This window comes from Geotrypetes seraphini, chromosome 12 (assembly GCF_902459505.1).
Source record: "Geotrypetes seraphini chromosome 12, aGeoSer1.1, whole genome shotgun sequence".
Taxonomy (NCBI): Eukaryota; Metazoa; Chordata; class Amphibia; order Gymnophiona; family Dermophiidae; genus Geotrypetes; species Geotrypetes seraphini.
In genome coordinates this window covers 5,255,892-5,273,035 of record NC_047095.1, presented here as the reverse complement: position 1 = coordinate 5,273,035, position 17,144 = coordinate 5,255,892, and the positions used below count along the sequence as shown (strand labels likewise).

General features: G+C 46.2%; 1 long non-coding RNA gene across 1 annotated transcript in view; it reads left to right on the top strand.

Annotated features, from left to right (window-relative positions):
- The first annotated feature begins 15,964 nt into the window (after positions 1–15,964).
- LOC117346877 overlaps positions 15,965–17,144 on the top strand; it is a 182,541-nt gene continuing 181,361 nt past the window's right edge. The window contains exon 1 of the long non-coding RNA XR_004536672.1: positions 15,965–16,068. This is a non-coding gene — a long non-coding RNA (uncharacterized LOC117346877). The remainder of the gene's footprint in view (positions 16,069–17,144) is intronic.

Genomic DNA, 17,144 nt, shown 5'->3' with positions numbered 1-17,144 from the left:
GACCAGTTTCGTATTTTGCTCGACATAGTTAGTAAGGGATTAAAATATTAAGATAGGTATCACACGACGTACCATCACAACAGTTACAATTTGACTACTGTGCGCATCAAATCCCCTGCAGCACAGATAGCCAAGCGATGTTGCATGATCACCTGCAGCCAATTATGGACAAGCGGGGCGTATCATCACGAATCATAAGTGCTTCGGTCACGTTCAATCATCTATCAGTTAAATCACAAATTTTGATCAGGAATTGATTGATGTATATAAGGCGTTAGTTACAGATTGATAGATCAAGAAACCGAGTACACGATCAGTCTTGATCAAAATCACTGAATAACTGATAGATGATTGAACGTGACCGAAGCGCTATATGAGTCGGAGGTGTGTTTTGACCTCCGCCGAACCCGCGAGACTGACTCACCGAACCCCTGGGGTTCGGTTGAACCCAGGTTAAGAACCACTGATCTAGACCATAGGGATGTACAAAAGCAGTCTCCTAAAGAGTCAGTGTGGGATTGCTGCACCGGCCCTTAAGACCGAGAACCCAAAAGTCGAGTCCCATCTGGCAGCAACATCCACTCTGTAAAACTTGGCAAACATGTGAAGAGACGACCACGTTGCCGCCCTGCAAATCTCCTCAGAAGAAACAGATCACACTTCGGCCCAAGAAGAAGCCACACTCCTGGTAGAATGCGCCTTAACAGGTACAGGAGACTGTTTTCCTGCAAGAATGTAGGTGGACGAAATGGCCTTACGAATCCACCAGTAGATCGTGGCCTTAGAAGCAGGAGCACCTCGCTTAATCGAATGCGTCAGCACAAACAGATGGTCAGAAAGCTGAAACTCGTTAGTGACCTCCATTTAAAGCAGTAGCACCCTCCGCACATCCAACTTTTTGGGAGCCACTAGAATGACGTGGCCTGGATGAGTGACAATCCTGCAAAGAACCTGGCTGATCATTGGCCAGGGTGGAAAGATGTAAAGAACAACATCTGGAGGCCACGGCTGTACAACAGTATTGAGCCATGCGCTTCCATGCTTGGATTTGCAGATAAAGAAGCATGGCATTTTCTTGTTTTGTGCCATGGCCATGACATCGAGGCGGGGCTTCCCCCAACGTTCCGCCCAAAGGAAAAGAAGCCGGGCCTCCTGAGCCAAGAGAGAGTGCTTGGTCCCTCCCTGTCGATTGACATAGGCCACTGGTGTCACATTGTCAGAAAAGACTTGGACAGCCTGTCCCTCCAGAGACCTCTGTAATTTCCTCAGAGCCAGTCGAATGGCGCGGAGTTCTAGCCAATTTTAAGGATGGAGTTCCTCTGTGACGGAATCCAACAGCCCTGAAGGGGACGACCATGCAATTAGCCCCCCACCATCCCCGAAGGATGGCATCAGTGGCTACCACAATCCAGGAGGCAATGTATAACGAGAGGACCTGGCAGAGCGACTGAAGGTGAAGTCACCAGGTCATGTTTGCTCTGGCCTCCAAAGACCATGGCAGATCCATCTCTAAGGCATCTCAGTGGGGTGCCTAATGAGAAAGCAAGGCATGCTGAAAAGGATGCATGTGACCCTCGCTCAAGGGACCACATCCAGAATGGCTACCATGGAACCCAAAACCTACAGGTATTCCTACACTGAAGGGGCCGACTTCTTCAACAGATCTGCTGCCGTATCGAACAGAACTCCAAGGTATTCCAGGGACTGTGTGGGCATCAGATGGCTCTTCCTGAAGTTGACAATCCAGCCCAAGGCTTCCAGCGCCCGGAGCACCCTTTCCACGGTAGAGCGCCCCTCTTCCAATGAGGACGCTCTGATCAACCAGTCATGTAGGTAGATTTATGGGTGTAATAAAGTAGTGCTACATGAGAAAGTCACGTGCACATATCTCATATCTAGGATACACCATAAACACCTTTCCGGATTCAATAATCTTTGCCTACTTATACGAAACAGACCAAGGCTATATGAAATATTTTATTATAGAAATAGAAAAATATAATTCATAAGCCAGCAGTAAATAATAACTAATTATTGTTCACAAAATATCTGAATACATAATGAAACTCGGTACATAATTATCACACAACTGTTGCTAGATAAATGAGTAACTAATTCTTACACACACTAGATAATTCCTTATAATAATAATAATTCCTGATTAGCAGCAATCTAAAAATAGCTTATCACCCCAGGAACTTCACTTCTTTATCCCATACAACATTCCTTTGTTCTCACCATCAGATTAGGCCTTAGCAAACTCAGGGAGATGGAAGTCGTCTTCTCAGCACGGAGGATATGAATTCTCTTGATTAGGAATAAAAGTCCGTCGGTCACTGGAACAGCTATGAATTAGGTTGTCAGCAACAGTTTCCTTATGTGATATTAAAACCAGGTCTGGGTAAAAGCCTGTTCCTTCACTCCCTAGAAGAGAGCTAATCACAAGAGGTACTTTTCAGGTCTTAATTATTATGGAAGATGTGCAGAGAATCCATTGTTAAGATGCAAGCTTCCATACACCTCAGCATAGAATAAACAATTAATTAGCCACCTTCCTCTTGGTTATCGTCAGATGACCTCTCAGGACCAATCCAGAAACAGAACTTGGATGAATAGTCTTTGTGTATAGAGTCTCGCACAGACTGGGCAACAGAGGCGCCTTTCGAAGATAAGCACAGCACAGGATCAATGCCTCCCCCAAGATTCACACAGGCTGAGCATGTAGGCATAGTCGAATGTCCTTTACTAGAATACAATTCTGGTACATACCCAGAATGCATCAGGCATCAGGCAGGCATAAACAGCAAAGATGATTTATTCTTTCTCTTCTTGCAGACAATTGCTGGAAATATAGTTCAGGCTTAGTGACATCATCATCATCATAATAATAATAACAACAATTTATATACCACAGGACCGTGAAGTTCTCTGCGGTTTACAATGATTAGAAATGTTACAGATTGAATAGAATAAACAAAGTACAGACAGTGATTGATAGTTCTAGCGATCGTTTGTTGAGGACTAAGATTGTATAGGTTGCATCAGAGATGACCTTCCCTGCAGCCATACGCGATTTTAACTCTACGGCTGCTGGTAGGAAGCACTTTTAGAGAAATTGCCTGCCGTAAAGGAGCAGGGAGGGAGAAAGGAAGGAAAGATGGGGTGGAGATGAACAGACACTGAAGGGACCTGGGGAAGATGGGGTGGGGAGGAACAGATGCTGAAGTGAACTGGGGAAGGTGGGGTGGGGAGGAACAGAAGCTGAAGGGAACTGGGGAAGGTGGGGTGGAGAGGAAGATGCTGAAGGAAACTGGGGAAGGTGGAGTGGAGAGGAACAGATGCTGAAGGGAAATGGGGAAGAGAGAGATTCCAGTCTATGGGGGAGCAGAGGGAAGAAGGGTGGCAGACCAATTGGGGTGGGGGTGGAGGGATAGATGGAAGTAAGAGGCACAGTAACAGAGCATATGGAAGAGACAGAGAAGGCAGACAGTGGATAGAAGGAAATGAATGAGAAGATGAGGAAAGCAGAAACCAGACAACAAAGGTAGAAAAAGATTTTATATTTATATATATATATATATATATATATACTAGTCTTTAAACTCATTACATTAACAGGTGCTAGAATATGTGTGTGTGTGTGTGTATTTCTTTCTCTCTCTCCTTAGCCTGTTTCTGTATTTCTTTCTTTCTGTCTTTCTTTTTCCTCGGCTGTCCACCACGCAGTACCTGTTTCCTGCTCCCCCTGTCCAGCATTAGTCCTCTGTTCCTTCCCCCCCCGTCCATCAGCACCTCTTCCCCTGTCCAGCAGTACCTATTTTCTGTTTCCCCTGTCCATCAGTAGGCCTCCCTTCCTTTTTTTTGCCCCCCCACCCGTCCATCAGCACCTCTTCCCCTATCCAGCAGTATCTATTTTCTTTTTCCCCTGTCCAGCAGTAGGCCTCCCTTCCTTTTTTTGCCGCTCCCTCCATCAGCACCTCTTCCCCTGTCCAGCAGTACCTGTTTTCTGTTTCCCCTGTCCAGCAGTAGACCTCCCTTCCTTTTTTTGCCCTCCCCTCCATCAGCACCTGTTCCCCTGTCCAGCAGTACCTCTTTTCTGTTTCCCCTGTCCAGCAGTAGACCTCCCTTCCTTTTTTTGCCCCCCTCCATCAGCACCTCTTCCCCTGTCCAGCAGTACCTGTTTTCTGTTTCCCCTGTCCAGCAGTAGGCTTCCCTTCCTTTTTTTGCCGCCCCTTCCATCAGCACCTCTTCCCCTGTGCAGCAGTACCTCTTTTCTGTTCCCCTATCCAGCAGTAGGCCTCCCTTCCTTTTTTTTGCCCCCTCCCCCCCCGGTCCATCAGCACTTCTTCCCATGCCGACATCTGCCTAAAGCTGCCGCGGCCTGCAGGCACCGAAAGCCTCTGCGGCCTGCTCCCACTCCCTCCTCGCCGTCACTTGCCGTGCTGTCTCCCCCCCTCCCCCCCGGGAAGCTTCGTTTCGGCTTCGGCAGCCTTCTGTCTGCGGGCCGCCCGCCCGTGTTTAAATGGAAAGCCGCCGACTTACCTTAAATTAAGAGGGAGCTGCTGAAAGGCTAACGGCTCCCTTTTTTTTTTTTTCAAACCCGTCGTCGCGGCTCCGTGCAGTGAGGAAGGCCGCCGCAACCTCGCGGCTACCCCCAGCTGTGTAACTTTTTTTTTTTAGTTGAAAGCCGCCGCTGCAGCTCCTCTCTCGATCCTGGTGTGGTTCGATAAAGGAGCCATGGCGGCGGCTTGAGCATAAGCGCGAGAGAGCCGTGGGCGCGCATGCGCAGTCGTGTTTCCGCGACGGGATCAGGGAACCTGATTTTTTAGTGCGCATGCGCGTCCTACCATTTTATTATATTAGATATATATATATATATATATATATTTTGCTTTAGGATAAACTAGTATATTAGTTGTGTTGATAAAAATTTATAAACAAAGCCCTGCCAGCTCAACATCTCTTTCTCTAGTTCAGCAGCCAGAACTTTGATTTATAAGGAAGGAATAAGCTAAATATTGCAGTACTTGAGGCTTGTATGGATGCTGCGGTGACAGTGGTCATGGAGACGGGGCAATGACAGTGGTTGCAGGGATGGGGATGGGGCGGGGACAGTGGACGTGGGGATAGGGTGGGGACAGGGACGGTCGTCATGGAGACAGGGCGGTGATGGGGACAAATTTTTTCCCCGTGTCATTCTCTAGCTACTACCACCATCACTTTAAGAACATAAGAACATAAGAAGTTGCCTCCGCTGAGGCAGACCATAGGTCCATCCTGCTCAGCGGTCCGCACCCGCGGCGGCCCATCAGGCCCATTGCCTGAGCAATGGTCTATACCTATCTATACCCCCCAATCCCTTTCTCTTCTAGGAATCTATCCAAACCTTCTTTGAAACCATTTAATGTTTTCTTGTCTACAACAGCCTCTGGAAGCGCGTTCCATGTATCCACCACCCTCTGAGTGAAAAAGAACTTCCTAGCGTTTGTTCTAAACCTGTCCCCTTTCAATTTCTCCGAGTGCCCCCTTGTACTTGTGGCGCCCCTTAATTTGAAAAATCTGCCCCTGTCTATTTTTTCTATGCCCTTCAGGATCTTGAAGGTTTCTATCATGTCTCCTCTAAGTCTTCGCTTCTCCAGGGAGAAAAGTCCCAACTGCTTCAATCTGTCGGTATATGGGAGATTTTCCATTCCCTTTATCAGTTTGGTTGCTCTTCTTTGTACTCCCTCAAGTACCGCCATGTCTTTCTTGAGGTACGGCGACCAGTACTGGACACAGTACTCCAGATGCGGCCGTACCATTGCACGATACAGCGGCATGATGACTTCCTTCGTCCTGGTCGTAATACCCTTCTTAATGATACCCAGCATTCTGTTTGCTTTCCTAGAGGCTGTGGCGCATTGCGCCGATGCCTTCAGTGTTGCGTCTACCATCACTCCCAGGTCTCTCTCCAGGTTACTAACCCCTAGTGGTGTTCCCCCCATTTTGTATGTGAACATCGGGTTCTTTTTCCCCACGTGCATGACCTTGCATTTCCCCACGTTGAAGCTCATCTGCCACTTTTCGGCCCATTTTTCCAGCTGCGTTAGATCCTTTTGGAGATCCTCGCAGTCTTCCTTGGTTTGAGCCCTGCTGTATAGTTTGGTGTCATCTGCAAATTTAATGACTTCACACTTAGTTCCCGCCTCTAGATCATTTATGTAGATATTGAACAAGAGCGGTCCCAGCACCGACCCTTGCGGAACTCCGCTCGTGACCCCTTTCCAGTCTGAGTAGTGTCCCTTTACGCCAACCCTCTGCTTCCTGTTTGCCAGCCAGTTTTTGATCCATCGGTGGACCTCCCCTTGTACCCCGTGGTTCCATATCTTTTTAAGCAGTCTCTCGTGTGGCACCTTGTCGAAGGCTTTTTGGAAGTCAAGGTAAATGATGTCTATAGATTCCCCTTTATCCATCTGGCTGTTCACTCCCTCAAAGAAGTACAATAAGTTTGTGAGGCATGACCTACCCTTACAGAAGCCATGTTGACTCGGTTTTAGCTGCCCATTTTTTTCGATGTGTTCACAGATGCTGTCTTTAATCAGTGCCTCTATCATCTTTCCCGGGACTGAGGTCAGGCTCACCGGCCTGTAGTTTCCCGGGTCCCCCCTTGCGCCCTTCTTGAAGATGGGCGTGACATTTGCTATTTTCCAATCCTCCGGGATCTCTCCGGTTTTTAAGGATAGGTTGCATATCTGTCGAAGTGGCTCCGCTATTACGTCTTTTAGTTCCTTGAGTACCCTTGGGTGAATGCCATCTGGACCCGGCGATTTGTCGCTCTTTAGTCTGTCAATCTGCTTGAGTACATCTTCTTGGCTTACCTCTAAATCGACCAGCTTATCGTCTTGTTCTCCTATTATGATCTCCTCGGGTTCTGGTATGGTGGTTATATTCTCCATCGTGAAGACTGATGTGAAGAACTCATTTAACCTGTCAGCTATCTCTTTCTCTTCTTTTACAACTCCCTTTCTGTCTCCATCGTCCAATGATCCCACTTCTTCTCTCGCCGGTTGCTTCCCCTTGACGTATCTGAAGAACGACTTGAAGTTTGTTGCTTCCTTTGCCAGTCTCTCTTCGTATTCTCTTTTTGCTTTTCTAATCACTCGGTGACACTCTTTCTGGTGTTCTTTGTGCCCTTTTTGGTTCTCCTCTGTTTGGTCTTTTTTCCATTTTCTGAACGATGCTTTCTTGTCGCTTATCGCCTTCTTCACTGCACTTGTTATCCACATTGGGTTTTTTGTTCTATTTTTTTTGCACCCTTTTCTAAACTTGGGGATGCATATGCTTTGTGCTTCGTGCACAGTCTCCTTGAATAAGGTCCAGGCTTTTTCTACGGATTCCTTCTTCCCTATGTTGCCTTTGAGCTTCTTTCCCACCATTTTTCTCATGGCATCATAATTTCCTTTTTTGAAGTTGAGTGCCGTCGTTGTGGTTCTTTTCCCCTTTGATGATCCAATTTCAAGCCTGCACTGGATCATGTTGTGATCGCTGTTACCTAGCGGGGGTAATACCGCCACCTCCTTTGCTGTCCCCCCTAGTCCGTTGAAGATTAGGTCAAGAGTGGCATCGCCCCTTGTTGGTTCCATGACCAGCTGCTCCATGAAACAGTCCCTCGTGACTTCTATGAATTTTGTCTCTTTTGCGCAGTTTGAGTGCCCAATACTCCAGTTTATCCCAGGATGGTTGAAATCCCCCATCACCACCACATTTCCGCTTCTGCATACCTGCTTCAGTTCAGCCTCCATCTCCTGGTCGATTTCTTCCGGTTGTCCAGGTGGGCGGTAGTACAGACCCAGTTTAATGTCTGCTCCTGCTCCTCCCTGTAGCTTAACCCATAGTGATTCCAGGCCATCCGCCCGTACTGTTGTTTCCGTCCTGGCTGATGGTATGGAGTCTTTTATGTACAGCGCTATTCCTCCACCCTTTTTATGTGTCCTGTCTTTCCTGTATAGTTTGTACCCTGGTATGGCCACATCCCATTGATTGTCCTCGGTCCACCACGTTTCTGTGACTCCAATTATGTCTAGGTCCTTATTGCTGGCTGTGATTTCCAGTTCTCCCATTTTGGCCCTCAGGCTCCTAGCATTTGTGTATAGGCAGTTTAAGACCCAGTTTTTAGTCCTCTCTTTTTGTTTCCCTTGTGCTTTGGTATTCCTGTAGTTTCCCTCATGGTTTGCCAGCTCCTGAGCTTCGTCCTCCTCCTGTTGTGTGTGTGTGACGTCCTCTGCCTGTTTCCCCTGTGCCTCCTGCTCTCCTAGTTCCCACTCCGTCCTGGGCTCTTTTTCACAATGACTTTGCCCCTCTGTTTCCTGTTGTTCTGTGTTGGTGCCGCTTACCTGGTCCATTTGTGCCCTCGATCCCTGCAATGCGTCTTTAGGTCCTTTTTCATCCCATACACCCTCAGACCCGAGTCCTCTTTTACACTGTCCCAGTTCAGTACCTTTGTCAGGTACTGATGTCCGATGTGTCGAGGTCAGGTCGACTATCGGCTTTCCCCTTCTTCTCAGTTTAAAGCCAAGTCTATGACGTTCTGGACGTTGCGTGCCAGCATCCTCGTCCCAGCTGTGCTAAGGTGCAGTCCATCTTTTCTGTAGAGCTTGTTCTTCCCCAAGAAGGTAGTCCAGTTCCTAACAAAGTGGAAGCCCTCCTCCTCGCACCATCTCCTCAGCCAAAAGTTAATTGATTGTAGTTCGCTCTGTCTCTTTGTGTCCGCTCTCGGTACTGGCAGGATCTCTGAGAAGGCTATCTTCCTTGTCCTTAGTCTCAGTTTCCTCCCCAGGGTCCTGAACTGGTCAGTTAGTGTAGTCCTGTTGAAGTTTCTCCTGCTGATGTCGTTGGTTCCGATGTGGATCACTACTGCTGTCTCCTCCGTCTCGGCTCCCTCCAGGATCCTCTCGATATTGCTGATGATGTCTTTTGTTCTTGCCCCCGGGAGACATGTTACCAGTCTGTCCTCTCTCCCTCCGGCTATATGACTGTCTACTCCTCTCAGGATTGAGTCCCCGACCACGATAGCCGATCTCCCCTTCCTCAACTGTCTCTCTGGTCTCAGATCTGTGTCATGTGTGTAGTCCGTTTGTCCGTCCTCTGGGCTCTGCTGTGTCTCCGCCCCTGGTCTCAGGTCTGTGTCATCTGCGTAGTTCGCTAGTCCTTTCTCCTGGCTCTGATGGATCTCCTCCTCCTCTGCCTGCCCAGGTCCTCCGCAAGGTCCTAGTTCCATGGTGTCTGGTGATTCCTGTCGTCCAACTGCCGGTTCCCTCCTGGTGTGTTGGTGGTCTTGTGCCTCTACCATCTTGCAGGCCTCCTCAATGAATTTCTCGAGCTCCCTAACTTGTTCTGGGATGTGGCTCTCTCTGACGGTGTCCACGGTTGTCCAACACTGTTCTTCCAGGGTGCACAGTCCCTCCAGTTCTTGTACTCGAACCTGCAGTCTCCCGACCTCCTTCTTCAGGCTATCCAGTTCCTGACATCGATTGCAAATGTATACCTGCCTCCCGGAGGGGAGGTAGTCATACATATGGCACTCGATGCAGAAAACTGGGTAGCTCCCCTGGGTTCCTGTAGCCTCCATTCCTGTAGCGTCGGTGATTTGGGAGCGGTGCCTGACGTGCAGTTATCTGAATGTCTGGGGTCCTATTGCCAGGCCAAAGGGCAGAGCCGAAAACTGATAATGCTGATCCAGCACATGAAACCATAGGAATTTGTGGTGAGCTGGAAAAATGGGAATGTGCAGATATACCTCCGTAAGATCCAGGGAGACCAGAAACTGCTGCAATAACTGACCTCACAGTCTCCATATGGAACTGAGGAATCTTGAGAGCCACAGTCACATGTTTCAGATCCAGAATAAGTCTTCCATCTTCTGACCCTTTCTTTGGTATGATAAAGTAAACAGAGTATTTGCCTGAACCCAAAAAGTCGCTTGGCACCAACTCTATAGCTCAAATATCCAGCACGTGCTGAACAGTAGCCTGGACTCTGCACTTTTTAGAGGTCACAAACCAATCGGACAGTGGCTGGGCGAATTCCATCTTGTAGCCTGACCGAAAAATTTCCAAGACTCACTGGTCTGCCGTAATGCGCATCCAAACAGGCAGAAACTCTGAGAGCTGACCCCCTATCCTCAGAGGGGTCCTCGGCTCCCTGGCGACATTGTGTGTTGCTGCCAGGTCAGATGAATGGCGGCAGGCTGAGAGTGCCTGTAGCTCGCATAACGACTCCTTGAGCCCCGTGAAGATCTCTGTGACGAGGAGGGAGAATATTGTCTGTAGTCACAAAAGTTTCTTCGGGAGACACAAAAAGTAGGACGCCCAGACCCCCTAGGTCTGGCCTTACTGTCCAGCAGAAACTTAGGGCAATGGTCCATCACCGAATCCATGAGATTATCCAACAACTTGCCAAACAATAACTGCCCCTTAAAAGGCAGCCAAGCCAGGGTTGCCTTAGAGATGGAATCCCCGGCCCACTGCCGAACCCAGAGCATTCGGCGGGCCAAAATCGAATACGCTGACACCTTTGCCAGCACTTTCAAAAGGTCATATAAGGCACCGCCATGTAGTCCATCTCAGCCAACAGAAGCTGAGGAGGAGGCTCTACCGCATCAGTCTCCAGCGTATGCAGCTGAGCCATACAGGCGGGTACCACAAAGGACAGAGCCACAGTCGCATTTACTCCAAAATTAGCTATTTCAAAAACTTTCCTGAGAATCACATCCACCCAGTGATCCTGCATATCTTTCAAAATAACATCCCCATCACTAGGGAGCGAAGTACGCCAGGTCACATCAGCCACCAAGAAATCCACCTTGGATTGCCCCAGCAGATGCTGACACTCCTGCGCCAGAGGATACAAATGACCTTCCGGAGAGTCAAACTGTTCTGTAACTAAGAAACTCATATCTGGATGCCAGGGAAAAGTCGCAGATTGTGAGTGCACATGCAGAGCCAGGGAGAAGAAATGGAAGAAGAGGAAGGGCGGGCTTGGCATCCAAGCTCAATTCCTGCAAAAATTCAGCAATCAAATCAGGGAGCGCTGCAAATTTAAACAAGTGCACCACAGTCAGATCATCTCCAGGATCTGGAGCCCCTAGGAGATACATTGATTCAGCATCCAAATCCGGATCCTCCAATCTGGGGAATGCAGCACTGTGGAATATAGGTTTCCTACATATCACTGCCGCCCAATCGCCGCTGCTGCCTGAGCCCGATCAGCGCCGCTTGATCATGTCCCTCCCTGCTCCTTACCTTTGCAGCAAGCAATTTCTAAATATGTTTCCTACCAGCAGCCGAAGCGTTGAAATCACGTGCAGCTGCCGTAAAGGTCATCTCTTTTCAAGGGAGAAGAGGCTCCGTTTCTCCAATCTCTTACTGTACAGCAACTCCTCCAGCCCCTTAACCATTTTAGTCGCTCTTCTCTGGACCCTTTCAAGTAGTACCGTGTCTTTCTTCATGTACGGCAACCAGTGCTGGATGCAGTACTCCAGGTGAGGGCGCACCGTGGCCCGGTACAGCAGCATGATAACCTTCTCTGATCTGTTCGTGATTCCCTTATCATTTCTAGCATTCTGTTCGCTCCTTTTTGCCGCCGCCGCACAATGCGCGGATGGCTTCATTGACTTGTTGATCAGAACTCCCAAGTCTCTTTCCTGGAAAGTCTCTCCAGGTACTGCCCTGAACATCCTATATTTGTGCATGAGATTTTTGTTACGGACATACATCACTTTACACTTATCCATGTTGAACCTCATTTGCCATATTGATGCACATTTCTCAAGCTTGATTATGCCACGTTGTAGATCTTCGCAATCCTCCTTTGTTTTCTGTACTCTGAATATCTTTGGATCGTCCGCAAATTTAATCACCTCACTCGTCGTACCAATGTCCAGATTGTTTATAAAGATGTTGAAGAGCATGGGTCAAAGCACTGAGCCTTGCGGCACCCCACTGGTGACGCTCTTCCAGTCCGAGTATTGTCCATTTACCCCCACTCTCTGTTTCCTATGCTCCAGCCAGGTTTTTTTATTTATTATTTATATCATTTATATATATACATCTGAAAGAAATTTACATATGTATAATCAGAGTCTTTACCACAAATTTTATAACAAAAAGAAAAATACTATCCAAAATTTAAACAATGTAATGACTCATAACAGTCCTCATTAGGAAGAGACAATTCACATATCAGAGAGTGAACTACTTTGAAAACAATCAAAGAGAGAAAAAAATACATAATATATTGTAGTGTTACATCTTCCATTAATTCAACAACCTTATACTCAGAGTCAATCACTTAAGCTATTTGTCAGAAGGTGCGGACATTACTACTCCTTTTCCTTCAAGAAAATATCTCAATTGGGAGGATTTGTAAAAAAATATAAGATCTTTGATCAAAATAGATCATACGTTTACATGGGTATCTTAATTAAAATTTAGCTCCCAAAGCAATCACAAATTGTTTCATTTCTAAAAACCGTTTCCTCCTGGTTTGTGTTATTTTTGAGACAACTGAAAACATGGAAATATTGCTATCCAAAAACATCACCTCCTTCAGCCTAAAAAAGAGCCTAAGGAGTGATTCTTTGTCCTGATGAAAAACAAAAGTAACCAGAAGTGTAGACCGACTTATAACTTCGTCCCCAGAAGTTCCCAAGATTCCTGTTATATTCAATGGACTTGGAGATTCAAATTGAGCTGCGGCAGCTGAAGCTATTTTTTTCTTTGAAATTGGTAGGAAATATATTTTTTGAAGAGGAGGAAGTCCATCTATAGAATGAGTTCTGACATTGTCAGTAATTTTGGAAAGTTTCGGATTATCAAAATTCTCCGCTTTCCTAACCAACAATAATCTATCTTGCATTAAACAGGATTGTAATCCTTGGACCTTTTGGTCTAGATGTATGACTTTTTCCCCTGGGCTTTCAAATCTTCTTCAATTTTATCCAACCTCATTGTCTGAACCTGTACTAGGAGAAAGGTTCCAGCACATAGTTTATGGAGAGTCTTACACCGTCAAAATTGATTCTAAGGTGAATGTCGTAGGTCTTACCAAAGGAGGGACTGATGGTATCTGTCCTGTGTCTGCTGAACTTTCCAATTTCTCCTCTCCTGGTCTTGCTGTAGTCGCAGCGGTTGTTGGGGAAGCTGGCAAGCCCAATGCTGTCGCAGCCAACGTGACTTCCCGTCTCTGCGAGGCATCTGAAGTTCCCCAATCTTGCGGCTACAGGGTAGGAGCAGGTCCCGCGGGGCTTAGCGAAGCTTCACTGCTGAATGCTGACGTCTCTCTCACATCTGGCAAAGCCAGTTCGCCCCCTGGGGAAGATGTTATAAAGCTGGTAATCATCACCTGCCGGAGTAGGATAGATTCGGGCAGCCGGGCTGAAACAGCCACTCTACCCCGTCTTTTAGGCATTTCAAACAAATCAGGACAACAGTAAGTGCAGGAGCGATTTGCACAGCATCCTCACTAGAGCGCCATCTTGTCTCTCTCCAGCCAGTTTTTAATCCACGTGAGTATGTCACCCTCGATGCCATGGCTCGCAATTTTCCAAAGTAGTCGTTCATGTGGAACCTTGTAGAATGCCTGTTTACTCCCTCGAAGTGCAGCAAGTTCGTCAAACAAGATCTGCCTTTGCTGAAACCGTGCTGGCTGGTCCTCATCAGACCATGTCCTTCAAGGTGATCAATGATGCGGTCTTTTATCAGTGCCTCTACCATCTTTCCCGGTACCGAGGTCTCTAGTTTCCTGGATCTCCCCTCAAAACTTTTTTGAAGATTGGCGTAACATTCGTCACCTTCCAGTTTTCCGGAATCTTTCCCGATTTGATCGACAGATTAGCTATTAGTTGAAGCAGTTCAGCTATAGTCCTTGATGACCCTCGGATGGATGCCACCCGGTCCTGGGGATTTATCGCTCTTAAGCCTATCGATCTGCCTGCATACCTCTTCTAGACTGACTGTCAACCCTGTCAGTTTCCCATCTTCATTTCCAGCATATACCCTGATGGGTTCCGGTATGCTGTGTATATCCTCTTGGGTAAATACAGACACAAAAAATGAGTTCAGTTTGTCCTCCTTTAGCACTCCCTTTATTCCATGGTCATCCAACGGTCCCACCGCTTCCTTCGTGGGTCGTTTCCCCTTAATATATTGAAAGAACGGCTTGAAGTTTTTTGCCTCCTTGGCTCTTTTTTCCTCGTTGTCTCTTTTGGCCCCTTTTACCACCTTATGGCACCTGCGTTGATGTTGTTTGTGTTTATTCTAGTTTTCTTCCATTCTTGACCTTTTCCATTCCTTAAACAAAGTTTTCTTGTATCGCTTCCTTCACCTCTACTGTGAGCCGTGCCGGTTCCTTGTTCTTATTCCTCTTGGATCCCTTGTTGATACGTGGTATATATAGATTTTGCGCCTCGGTGACTATGTCCTTAAAAAGGGACCAAGCTTGCTCTAGCGTTTTTACAGTGCTGATCCTCTTCTTAATCTTCTTCCCCACCATGAGTCTCATCCCTTCGTAATTCCCTTTTTGGAAGTTCAGTGCCGTGGCCGTCGTTGTGGATGCCATCGCTCTGCCTTAACCACTCAAGACTCAAATACTTATGATTCTAAAGTATGAGGTTTGTGCAGGTGAGGACAGAGCTTCAAGGACAAGAACTCACTGGGACAGGACAAGATGAGAAAATGAGCTCCTGAGGTGACGGGAAAAATTTGTCCCCGTGTCATTCTCTACCTGCAATACCCTTCTTATTGTTTAAAATATTGATATATCAAGCACAATAATTATAACACAAAGAACAAACCCACTCTCCATCAGAAAATTAGATCATCTTAAATGACTTTATTTTTGTTTCTTCTACGCTTTCCTCTCTTTTTTTTAAATTTAATTTTTATTTAACTGCATCTAGTATATAGTTCCAGCTAATGGGTCTGGCCTGAGCCACTTATGATAATATACTGTATATATTCTCTTTATCTTATCTCTAGTTTTCCTATCTCTAATGGAGTTCCTTTCCTAATTTATCTGTATTTTATTGTAAACCGCTTAGATCTGTAATATGTTTAAGCGGTACATCAAATGTTAAATAAAACATAAACATAAAATATCTACCAAAAACGCACCCAACCAAAACAGAAACTAAACCCGGCAGTCACTAGGACCTTAAGGACGCCTTGCTCAAACCGGCAGTAAGAAATAGCTCCCAAAGCACAACACAGCAAAACAGAGAGTTGCAAGTTCCAGAAGAGAAACAGAAAATCTCACAGTGCCATCCCCTCCCTGACAAATGCATGAAAAAAACACAAGCCTTCTGTGTATGGACTAATAGATCAGACACCGGATAAGAAAAGGGAGGGAAGGCAGTCTGTGACCCACGGTATCTTCAAAATACAGTACTCAGCAGAGGAGCCGAACGTGACAGAGAACAGAACAGTGACTAAACACCTGTGCTACCCCCTACCCTCAATGATTCGAAGTGAGGAACTTCCACCCCACAACCGCGTTCTAGCAAATGCCCGCCAAAAGCGTAAGCCTACCCGGCGATTGGTGCGCAGAACATACCCCACACCAATCACTAAAGTTCCTTTCCCTACCATACCCTGCCACCGAAGCTAATAGAACGCCCCTCCCCCATCATTGCAGGAGGGAGGCTCAGTCCACTTAAGGCGTCCTAGGGTAAATCCGAGGGGCTTGCCTAAAGTCAGTCATTCTTGCACATAGAAAAAAAAAGGGAGGATCTACGGGCTTTCAGTTTTAACTGTTAACCAATGGCGTTAAAGAAACAGTGCCTAAATGATGCCTTCCCAGCCAATAACGCTACTCTATGGCTCTCACGTGATACGTTTCCCTCTGCCTTTTACGAGAACAGTATTTAGTTCAATTCAGATCTACAGCTTGCCTGGTGCTTGCAGGAGCAGTAGGATCGGTGTGCATAAGTGCCGAACTCCAGGGTGACTTTCTGAAACACTTTTGCACTTTCTTCCTGCCGTCCGGGCAGTCTAAGGGAAAGGATGACTAGTATGTTCTTAATGCTCTGAAACCGTAAGTATTTCATTTTCATCAAAGCTACTCTTCTAAACATGTTGCATGTAAATGTGTGTATATTGGACAGATGCATTTTTTCTTTAAGTCTCCCTCCCCCACCTTTTTTTTAACTTCCAAATGATGGATTATGAACGTTATCCCCCCTCCCTCTCTCTTGTAAATTCTCTTCCTTGCAGTTCCTGCATGGTTGGAAGAATATATATATATAAAAAATCCAGTCTTCCCTCAGGGCAGTGTCTGAATGAAGGCGGCACCGCACATTATGATTCTTAATGCTGCCAGTCTGTTGCTTTGTGTAAACCACACACACTCAACCAAACAAGACGGGGGGAAAAACAATCATACTGGTATTTCATCTTTATATCTAGTTTGACCTGATCTGTTCCCAAGAAAAGGGCAAACTTGGCTTGACTGTTGTCCAAAGCACTTTCCAAATATCTGACAGTTATTATAATTAGCTATGAAAGCTAAGGCTCTCGTATTCTGAACAATGGGCTCAAGCAGGGTTTTCCTCACTCCCATCTGCTTGCAAGCAAAAAAATGTTTGCACGGCTGCCCCCTTCGAGCTCCGTATCTTTTTTTTTTCATATTGCAAAGGTTGTCTGGTCTGAGGTCTCGCACTTCTGCCTTGCATTATGAAAGAACGGAGCAGAAGACAGAAAGCCAGCGCACATTTGTTAAAGCCAGGGTTTCCAAATCGTAGCTCATGTTCGATCCGATGTGGTCTAAGTAATTTCGCTGTGTAACATCTTATAGGTTCTCTGTTGGAAGTAAAAAACCAAAAACAAAGATTTCGTTTTATTTATTTATTTATTTATTTATTTATTAACAAACAAAAGAAATCTAAATGGTTTGATCAGGGTATGGCAGATTACTGTATTGGCCTGTAGGTTGTCTTTTTTTTTTTTTTTTTTTTTTACATTTCAACTATAAATTTTAGGAGGTTGTTAGGTGTTTATTTCTAGAATCATCTTTATTTTTTTTCTAAAAGTTGCAAGTCTACAGTCAGGAATTGAATAAAGATTTTTAGCCTTAAGCTTGATATTTTGTTGCATTTGTTTGTACTATGTGTT